Raw genomic sequence first — 10,793 nt, 5'->3', positions numbered from 1 at the left:
GCGGACAACGTAAACGCAGTCGACTCGAGTCGACCCCATGGATGCTTCGCCTACTACTCAGGGTTCCCCTACGTGAATATGGTGATATTTTTTTCACTTCGGAGTCTGTCATTACATTGGCGGCTTTAGGTCCATGGTAGCTGTCGCTGCTTTGGTAATGCGGGCGACGAGTTGACAAGGAGAGCGATTTCTCCGCCGTCGGCATAACTTCAGCGCGCCTAGTAGGGACAATACTTTCCCGAGACCACCAGAGGGTCGATGGCGGGCGCTCACACACGTGGTTCCCATAAGTGCCTCTTGACGGACGAGCTGGGACATGTATAAAGACCTCTTCAATATTCTTAGGCAAAATATCAGCCTCTCCACTCCGCACAACAAAAGTGTGGATCCCTGCATTAAATCATTGACGACCTTTCTCTGGCCGAGAACATTTTTATCCGCTATCCTCGCTCCCCGGCCTTCCAGATAGACGATGACAGGCTAAAAACGTTCTGGTGGGAATTCAATGAGGTAGCCCAAGGTATACGCATCAAGACGAACTGAGCTACCGGCTCTCTTCGTTGAATAACTGAGATACCCAAACTAAGGTTGCCTCCCGTCCATGCAGCATGCACACCAACACAATATGCTTTCGTTGTAGAGTCGGAATACAGCAACAATACCGCGGGCTTCGAGAAGACATATAGTAAAGTAGCCATAAATGGGATCGGGTTGTTGTAGAAATGATGCTTATTGGAGCAAAAAGATGTCATTTTATAAAGTAGAAAAATACATGTGTTCAGAATTTCTGATAGCAATGAAGTCCACAGGCGTGCCTTGGTTAATCGAAGGCCGCGTCTTTTGTTTTCCATGATTTTACCCCTTGATCTCTCGTTAGTAGAAACATTTATTTAAATGAAGTTGTTGGATTAATCAAGAAAAGTCTAAAATAGTGACGGCTCTGCAAGACTCTTCCTGTAGCACACCCTGATTAACGGCATCTCGTAAAAAACGAAGGAAATTCGTCCTTCGCCTAAAATACAATATTCGATATCACCGAATTACTCGTGGAGCTTAGGGATGGAAGATGCCAGTACGGGCCCCTCATCATTAGCCCAGCAGAAGCGTTTTTATGGTTATAATTCAAAAAGTCACCCTAATCTACACATGTGCAGCGTAATGTATCCCCTCCTATAACAAGACGCTTGACCCGATTGTGGTGCAAACCAACATTACTCCATGTAACTTGGAAATGTGTTAGTACATGGCTCCGCAGGGCGTGGCCAGAGGTAAAAAAAGAGCCATGGGAGACACCTCTTTTTGAGGCTCAGACTTACAGCTTCAGAGAAAACGGATTACCTAGGTTCGAGAGGTGGCAAGATCCGAGGGAGTCTTGAAATCAGGTCTCTAACCACCTCTCTGCAGTGGATATGTTTCTTTTTTACTCAATGTTAGTAATGCTGATGAATACAGCCGGGCGCGGCCAGGCTCTGATATAAAATATTCAAAACCAAGTGTGGCACCCACCCACTTGATAAAATAAAACGGTAGTTCCACCTATAAAAACAAATCCCGCACCGATCGGTCTAACGACGGTGATTGTTGAATGCGAAGATTTCTCGTGATGAATTCTTTGGTTGTCCTCTAAGTTTCCACTTAGTTACAACCATGTCAAAATGAAATAATGGGATAGCCGCTGGATTCCTAACACAAGGGACCCATGTTCAATTCCGGCCCTGCAAGTCTATTTTTTATTCATTTTAACCCCGATCATTCGTCACCGTCATAGAAAGGTGACTTTCCGGCAGGGCGTTTTTGTGTTACAGACTGCATTTGAGCATTTGAATATTTGAATTTTATTTCTTGGCAAAACCAAGGGGAGGCTGAGGCTAAAGGCGGACGACACCTGACAAGGGCCTCAGCCACCCGATTTACAGCGTACATAATAACACGTCTGTTCACAAATTTAAGCATAATAGCAAATCGTAATAGAGAAAATGCAAAAAGCATAGTCATTACTACATTTTCTATGATTATACAAGGCATAGGTTTAAAATTCACAGAAGGATCACAGTGTACACATAAACGCAGTAATTCGTACGCATGAAGTTTCATCAGTTTACATCAGTGAAAACACTAAAGCTTTGCTTTAAAAGTCTAACATCTGGCTTAGAAGGTGTCCAGGCAAACTACGTCAATGACTTTGAGTGGCGTGCATCGCCGTGTTGGGCCGGAGTCTCCTTCAAGGACAACCTGGTGGAAAAGATGGCCAACAAGTCGTAGAATTCTTTATGGTCAAACATAACGTTGCAGAAACATATCGCTGAGACCGCGCCGTAGGTTTGGTGTACAAAACCTCTCTAGATTGTCTGGGTGGCATTGGCTGCCTCAGCGTCCAAGGTTGTAGCGTCCGGCATACACGAGCTGCTGGCCCGTTGTACTATATATTATAACTCCAAAAACCAGCCATGCTTCCTCCGCACGTTGTAGGTCCCCTGGCACGTCGGCTTTGAGGTCGCCGTCTTTACACGGTGCAGCATATCGTCGAGAATCGTAGCAGACTTCCTGAGAGAAGAGAGAACGGTGTCACCTGCGCAGTATCCTCCATGGCTGTGCTTTGCGACTGATAAGGGGGAAGTTCGCCCATACATGTCTTAAGTGCAACGGTGACCGCATAGTTGCGGTTGCCTTCGTTAGGCGTTCGGTTGGTCCGTTTGTTTGAGTGGGGTAAACGGTGTTTATTCATGATTTGCGTAACGCAAGACTCCTCGCATTGGCTCTGCATTGAAGGCCAATACACGGTCCGTGATTTGGGCTGCAAGTGGCCATGTCCCTGTACAAGTTGGTTGCTAAAGATAACTGCGACTTGTCTTGCCGTCTCCTTGGGAAGAACGGCACTCTCTGCGAGGGACGTCAGTTACCTGGTGGGCTACGACAATTCATTTGTTCTCGGCTCGTGACGCAGAAAACGGGCCCTGAATGTCCATTTCGATTTGTTGCAAAGCCCTAGATGTTACGGAGATACGCTGCAGAAGTCCGGCGCAAGTAATAGGCACTTTTCGCAGAAATATTATACACTCTACGCGCTAATTCTCTTTTCTTAACATATATTATAGCGATATAGCGTTGCCCTATTATGTATACAGGCTAATAAACCGTATGTTCCACCTAACGTAACTCCTCTTAGGATTTACGAGCAAAAGTGGTGTCCATAGGGAGACCCCAACGGTGCTTTCACGGGGTTTTTACAAGAATATGGAAATGGTATTCACATCGTTTAATATTGCGTTAGTTGAGACAAACCGCCGAAAAGAGATGAAGCGCAAAATTAGTAATACTAAGACTGACACAGGCATTCGATATCTTACCTCGAAGGTAAGGGAGAGAAAAAAAGTGGTCTGAGCATTTCACGTGACTTTACACTTTTATCGGTTGCATTTATACTTTACCGGGAAATTCGCGTTGTCCAGCCCATCCATGCATTGTACTGCACCGTATTGTTCGGTTGAGAAGCCGCATTTTCGCTAGTTTTTTTATTTATTCCGCAGCAGCTGCGACGAAAGATGTGATTATGGGGGGGGGGGCTGCTACTTTATAAAAGGTGTATTTGAGCTGCAAAAGTTTCAACAAAAGATGATTTATTTGGCTTTGCGACCAACGTAGTGGCTGAATTATAACACCTGAAAAAACAACTACCATCACTACTTTGAAAGACACCTAATGTACTATTATGAGGGATATGAAACGGAACACAGGAACGCGTGGCAAACAGCTTCGAAACAGACTCAGAGCAGTACGCGAATGGCGGTGTGAAAAACAAATGAAGAAAGGAGGGCGCTCTTCCACTAACTGTTGGCACTCCTACAGCGCTGGCATTTCTACAAAGCAGCAGTTTTTGTCGTTTCGCCAATAATATAGTATCGTTCAAAAGCCGATAAGACGCACGGCGGGAATGGGAACAGTTGCTGAAACAGCGTCCGCCTTTCCCCTTTGTTTCCGACGGCAGCCGCTGCGCATCACTCATAGTTCGGTCTGAGGGTGTTTTCTACCCGCTCCTGTGTTCCCTTTCATATTGCTCATAATAGTACTAGCACTTGTGATGTAGAGCAGTGCCGGCAATTTAGGAAGGTCCAAGTCGCTATGTGTTTCGCGGTGGATTCTTCCGAGAAATCAGCACACTCTCAGCCTTGATCACAGAGCCGGCCAGCAGTCCTCCTCATTAAGTGCCTCTGAAACACACAAACAAACCACAGCCATAGCAAGACGTCCGAAGAGACAGTGTGGTCTTTTGCATTTCTGTGAAAAATCATGTAAGAATGCTTTTATGAAAATTGTGGTGGGGTGGCGCCGGAGAAAGTTTCAAATCAGATTCTTCTTAAGGCTGTTCAAAAAAGATTCATGGAAGTCCTACTGCCCCTGAAGATGCAAGAGGTACGTCAAATACGTTTGTGCTCTAACTTAAACGTGGCTTCCGGTTGCACACAATCTTGGTGTATGTTGTGTTAACTGTAAGAAAATGAAATCTCAACCAATAATTGCATCGAGATGAAACTTAACAGGCTGAAAGCACTCTACAATTTATAGGTGTTTTCTACTTCGCACTTTATCCCCCTCGAATAGTTAACATATGCAGAATGGGGTGAGTCAATTTTAGTCAGTCTGGTTGGTGTAGATATTTTGCCGTCTCGGTTGGCCGCGTAGCACGCGAACAAAAAAAACCCATTTACGGTGGTTTTCACGTCTAAAGCGCCATCCTAACCATTTTACTGGTTTCTGCAACGTTGGCATATAAGCTGCATGTGCTAGTACCTTGATTTTGGAGGGCGGGAAGGGGTGTTTAAAAAACGTTACGTGTTGTGCAGCTTACAAGCTTCCTGATGACTGGAGTGAAAATTACGCTTGATATTATTTTGAGATTATGGGAGGGGGGGTATAATTAGCTGAAATTACCATCGCTGAATGCTTCACTCAGAAAAATAGAGACAATAAATTATTTTTGTATGTTACAAATATCGTCGTACTCGACATCGCTTATTCTGCCAAAACATTATCGGCTTTTTCAACACGTGCATCGTAACTTTTACGCGCACACTTCCCTGAAGATTGACACTGCAATTTTTTGGTTATTGCCATTTCATGCCATGCCATATACGTAATGACGCCGTGCCGCAGCGCCATCCACGTTTCTTTATTAACAGCTTTGATTGTTCGCTTTCGTTTGCGTTGATTACCAGTAGCGAAATTGAAGATTTCCGATTTTCATCGTAACGGATGGACGTACACTGCATTTAGTTCTTCACCAACAGAAGAGCGGCTCAGACATGAACATTTTTCGTTCGATCAACAGGGCGTATCGTAACATACGATAAACGTAAGCATTGATGTTATGTTCGCAATTTTCCAAGGGTAGTGCCAGAGATAACAGGTAGAAACAGTAAAGGTGAGGTGTTTCTGAGCACTCGAAAAAGCTGCACGTGCTTGACCAGATGGACAGCCGTGCGGTTTAGCAAAAATACCTAGGTCCCGGAAATACACCAACAAATTACACCATTGCGCACGAGAAGGTTTTGGGACTTGTCTGCAACAATATAACACGTATGCTGAATGTGTTAATTAAACAGTTGCTGTACTAAATGCGAGAAGCGCGGTTGCCAAGAGTCAAATTTGAAACATTCCTTTTGTTGTGATAGGGCACTTGTGATATTAGTGTCATTTGTTTATGGTGAAAACTACGATTTAAACGTTATAGGTAGAAGCGTCCCCCGCAAGTGCGCCAACTCGCGACTTCCGGCTTATTGGGGAGACAACCTGGCAAAATAACTTACAAGTACCCGAATTTATTTGGGAATTTATGAACGTCCGTAAGGTACCAATAGATTGAAAAGACAGTTCCCGTGTTCCCTCAGGCATGTTGTGTAGCCTATGAAGCAGCCACCTACTCTCGAAGGGAGTGCGGTGACTGGAGGCAGCGTTTTTTAAATCACTTCTCAGAAAAGAAGAGCGGGAGCACTACAATTAGTGACGCTGGAATTTTTTGAGTTTCAGTCAGACAATACGCAGTGTCCAAACCAAAGCTGAACATGAGAGAAGTCTGCAATTATCAGGTCAACTGATTCGATAATTGGGAAACGGTTGATATTCCCAGCAGAAAATGGTAGAAATTGTACTTGGCGAACAGATTGGCTGCAGTACAGCGGTTGAATGGTGGAAGCAATTGGAGGCACTGCCACGACAATCCAAGCCCCGCTGGCATACTGTTTGTGTATCATCGAATTGGTTTATTTGCGCATTTTTCCAATAAAATCACTGAATTGTGCAGCAAGGGCATGGACACAAAGATGCAGATAAGTGCACAATAAAAACACATACTTCGCAATGAAAAGGAAAGAATGAAAGTACCCGAATTGTATCCATTTAAAGTGTGAACCAGTAACGGGATAAAATCGTAGAAGCCAACAAAAAGTTGCTGGTAGCAGACAAATGCAGCGGCTTGATTAGGAATTGAACATTGCTATATTATTAAGTAACTACAACATTAGGCAAACGTACAATATAAATAAGCATTTTAAGTAACCTCACTCTTTTATACGCACAAAGAAAACTGGATGCACAGTCATCAGGGTAACTCCCTTTGTCCTCAATTCAAAACTCAATATCGCTTAAGGACAAGTACGCACTACAGTATAGAAAACACCAACACACATATTTAGCTGGGCACAATATACCCGCAAACACTCAAATGTAAAATAAAGTAACTGTTTCCGCTTACATAGTGCAAAATTTATTCTTGACCAGTGTCGGGCACTTCGACACACCAACTGGCGTGGGCCGTGGGACGAGCAGCGCACAAATGAAACGCACGTGTCGCGCGGCGCCTTGAAACGCCGTGCATTCCGAGGAAGTCCGCGCCTGCTCGCACCAGATGTCTTAACCGCCACCACATGGACGAAGAGGACTGGCTTTTCTCCCTTCCACGGCCCTCAGCGGCAAGGGGAATGGAGAATGAAGACGGGGAGACGCGGTCCCGGCGCAGGAGAGCTCGGCCCGTTGTCATCGGGCTCCGCGCGAGTACTGTGTTTTAGTCGCCCGCCGGGCTGTAAATAAATGTACAGTTTTGTATCGGAAGCTGAATTTGTCGGTTGAGGATACCCGGTGTGAGATCCTCAGCGCTGCGGCGGCTAGGAGGAGAAGCCCCGGGGAAAAGAACATCACGAAAGATAACTACCAGTGTTAAAAGTTTGCGAATTCTGTAGTGCTTGAAGTATTCGGATCAAGTTTATTTCATTCATTTGTTGTCAACAGAAAAAAATTAGTACTTAAAGTAGTTTGTGTTTAATGCGTATTCGTTAGGTTAAATGGGTGTTTTAAGCGTGCTGTTCTGGTTTGATGAAACGTGACATATGTGGCTTAATCAATGTTTAAATGACCATGAATCATTTCCTGAATACATTTCTCATTTTAACCTGGTTATATTCTTTACAGTAAGTAAGCCCGGTTTTTGTAGTTCATTCGAAAAATCTTAAAGTCTGTTCCTGTTGTAGATGAACCTTACAGGTTTCCTTTGTATTCCTTCTAGTTTTTTTGCTGTTTTCGGAGTAGTGATGAAGTGATGTTAGCGTATTGCAATATTTATCGCACAAACGAAGTATATGCATGTAGCTTCAGGAAAGCCGGGGTCTGACGAAGCCGGTATCTAAGTGTTATCAACCGGTGTAAGGCAGCTGTACTTACGTGTCTTATGTGTGCACCTATCTTAGATCTTCTTTTACAAGAATTCCAAGATATTTATACTGACTTTAATTATGGGAATGTCATAAACAATGCAATAAAAAGCTGACCTAGATTTTTCGACTTACCAACCAAAAAGTATATATGTTCGCATTCTGTGCCGATTTTAATTTACACTACTGTGGAAAACGTCTTCTAAAGCAGTATAAAGCTATGTTTTTTCGTTGAGTTTATTTTACGATAGAATTGCGCAGTCGTTTGCAATCAATTTGTTTTTCACGTAACTATTAGAAGCGCAATGATTAATAAAAAAGAGACAATATGAGAGCCAGGACGCAGACTTGCGGGACTCTACATGCGAGGTAATAGCTGTGGTTTCTTTCAACAATTCCACATGCTTTGTGCGGCCAGTGATTGATTTCAGAACAGTAGAATTTGCTAGTGTGCCCTCTAGTCTTCAGTGGCTTCTGGTGGGATGCTCTACCGAAGGCCTTCGGGAAAATTGAGAAAAATTAGGCCAGTTCGTTTTTGATTTGAAATACTATGCGCATATCTGAAGCGTTAATTTCAGTGATTCAGCTATGTTTGAAACGCCTACGAAAAAGTCTGGCTGCTAGAGTACGTTTACTGGTACATTTTTTCTTTTTGGTAAATGGTTATACGTTTAAAGAATATTTGCTCTTAGATTTTACACATTGCACTTGTCAAAGAGATTGGTCTAAGAGCTTGTTGGCGTGGAGTTACTTAAACGAATAATTTAACAATAAGCACCGCCTTTCGTTATCACCATCACCAACGACTTCTGATTCGCCACAAACGTGTCTTGGCCGGAAGAAAAAACTGTGGTGAACAGTAGCCGCAAGAGCGCTCTTTTAGTGGTGGAGGTCAACGCAAGCACCTCCTGCAGCAATACAGAGCTAGGGACGGCATGGCTGAATAACTGCACAAGTTATGAATAAACATCTCTTGATTGAGCTGAGCGGCAGATATCACGGAACCGGGGTGGTCCCTAGTTTGTGATGCACAAATTCAGCAGAGGTTCGAGGTGTTTTGTAGGAGTAAACAGTGTATTCTAAGATAAGGGATGGTCCACGAGGTCGCGGGTTCGATTACCAGCCGCGGCGGCCGCTTTTCTGATGGAGGCGAAAAGCAAAAACGCTCGTGTGTACGACATTTTGGCGCACGTTAAAGATCCCCAGGTGGTCAAAATTAATCCGGAGCCCTCCACTACGGCGCGCCTCATCGCTTGCGTTGCGTCGGCGCGTTAAAGCCTACAATCAATCAATCAACATAAGGGATGGTCAGGCTACCGCCCCGCTGCTAACAGGAGGGGTCGGTACTGGGGAAAGGTCATGTTTTGTGTTTTGCTAACACTCCCAATCTGGTGGTACACGTTTCTCGGTGGAGGGAAAATTTCGGGTAGATGGAAATTTTGCGGTCCAAATTACAGTTACTGTACAGCTGTGGGGCACAAATTCGTTAGAAGTCTTATAAATGTGGTACCTTCCTTTTTTTCTAAAAAGGGGTGTTACGTTGAAGCTCAGCGCTTCAACCGGCCAGAAATAGTTGTCCTGATAACATGCCCCGAAATAAGATTTTAATCTATGGTTTCTGTGTTTCCGGTCCCCCTAACGACACCGGGTATTCACGAACAAGGCCCCACGTTCTCTGCAACCACAGAGACCTCTTCTTTTTTGCCCATCGGCAAATATTCCGCATGAAAAATTGTTCATCACCGTCCGCCATAAACGTCTTGCAACGATGTGGAGCACAGCTCTTCCAAACGTAACAGGATGCCTAGTAGGAAGTTGTCTTCGGCTATTGCGGTAACAATATCAGAATATGTCACCGCTGGTTGTGTCGTGGGAGCCGTCGCCGGGTTTTATTTCTTTTGGGTAGCTATCTCGCCTATATGAGCGCAGTCCACGGCATGAGGCGCCTATTATCCCAAGAGATTTGAAACTGGAAGTCCATATGCCTAGCTGTGTGTTACATCGTGAATGAGACTGACAAGGAAAGTGTCATCTTCATGATCGAACGTAGCTAGTTATTGAGACATGCCAATCTGAAATCCGTGATTATTGCCATTTCCGCTTTTCTTGTCATGATTGCATCGACAGCACTCTTCGGGGAATTTCGTATGTTGTAAAAGGTGTTCTTGGGACTCTACCTGCTCCTTTTCAGGTTTCGGCAGCCAATATCAAAGCCGGCCTGGCGAAGAGAAGCGAGACAGGAGGCCGCAGATCCGAGCAACTGCCACTTTTTCTTTCTCTTTTAGTGGCGGTCTGCGGATGATGAGGGCGGTCATTACTGGTCTTGCTGTGTTGGTTACGCATAACAGGTGCACTGGGTCGTTTGGTTTTCGTCGTAAAGGTACTCATGACTTGTACCTCGTCGTGTGTCCGGCTCCGGCATGACTGCATGTTGGTGCATGTTTTGGGGGATTGTGCCTTCGCTTTTTCCTATTTTGGCGGGGCGAGAGACCCTTGGTACTGGTATCGCATTGGCGGCATTTGGAATCGCTCTAGTTGCTGTGAAACGTTTTTCGATTTGATTCGGCCCAAGCGTGCAGGTTGAGAGGCTCCGGTAATCCGGATAAGTATAAATCGTCTGTGGAAAGCACAAAATCGAAATGTTTTGAAGGGCTCAGCAATAAAATGAAAACTAATTCAAAGTGTTTCTGGCATTACATCAAAGAGTGTGGATCTGATAATGTTGGAGTGGCTGAACTAAACTTTAATAATATGGTTGTAGTTGATGAGGAAGCTAAAGCCACTTGTTTAAACAAATGTTTCCAATCCGTGTTCTTGCCCAAGCTTGACGTTCCTTCAAAACCGCACCGAAGCACGATTCCGCCGCTGTTACGGGTAGAATTCAGTGTCCGTCGCATATGTTCTCTTCTAGAAACCCAAGATGAATCCAAAGCAGTTGGTCCTGATGGCATCTCTCCTCGTATTCTAAAGCGGTGTGCACAGCCAATTTTCCTTTACCTTTACATAATTTATTCAAAATCTCTTTCAACGGGAACTTTACCCGAAGATTGGAAAATGTCTCATGTTGTTCTGGTTCATAAGGGTGGCTCAAAA

This window comes from Haemaphysalis longicornis, unplaced genomic scaffold (genome assembly GCF_048455015.1).
Source record: "Haemaphysalis longicornis isolate Haplotype H1 unplaced genomic scaffold, Haemaphysalis longicornis Haplotype H1 scaffold_16, whole genome shotgun sequence".
Classification (NCBI taxonomy): domain Eukaryota; kingdom Metazoa; phylum Arthropoda; class Arachnida; order Ixodida; family Ixodidae; genus Haemaphysalis; species Haemaphysalis longicornis.
This window is presented reverse-complemented; position numbering follows the sequence as displayed.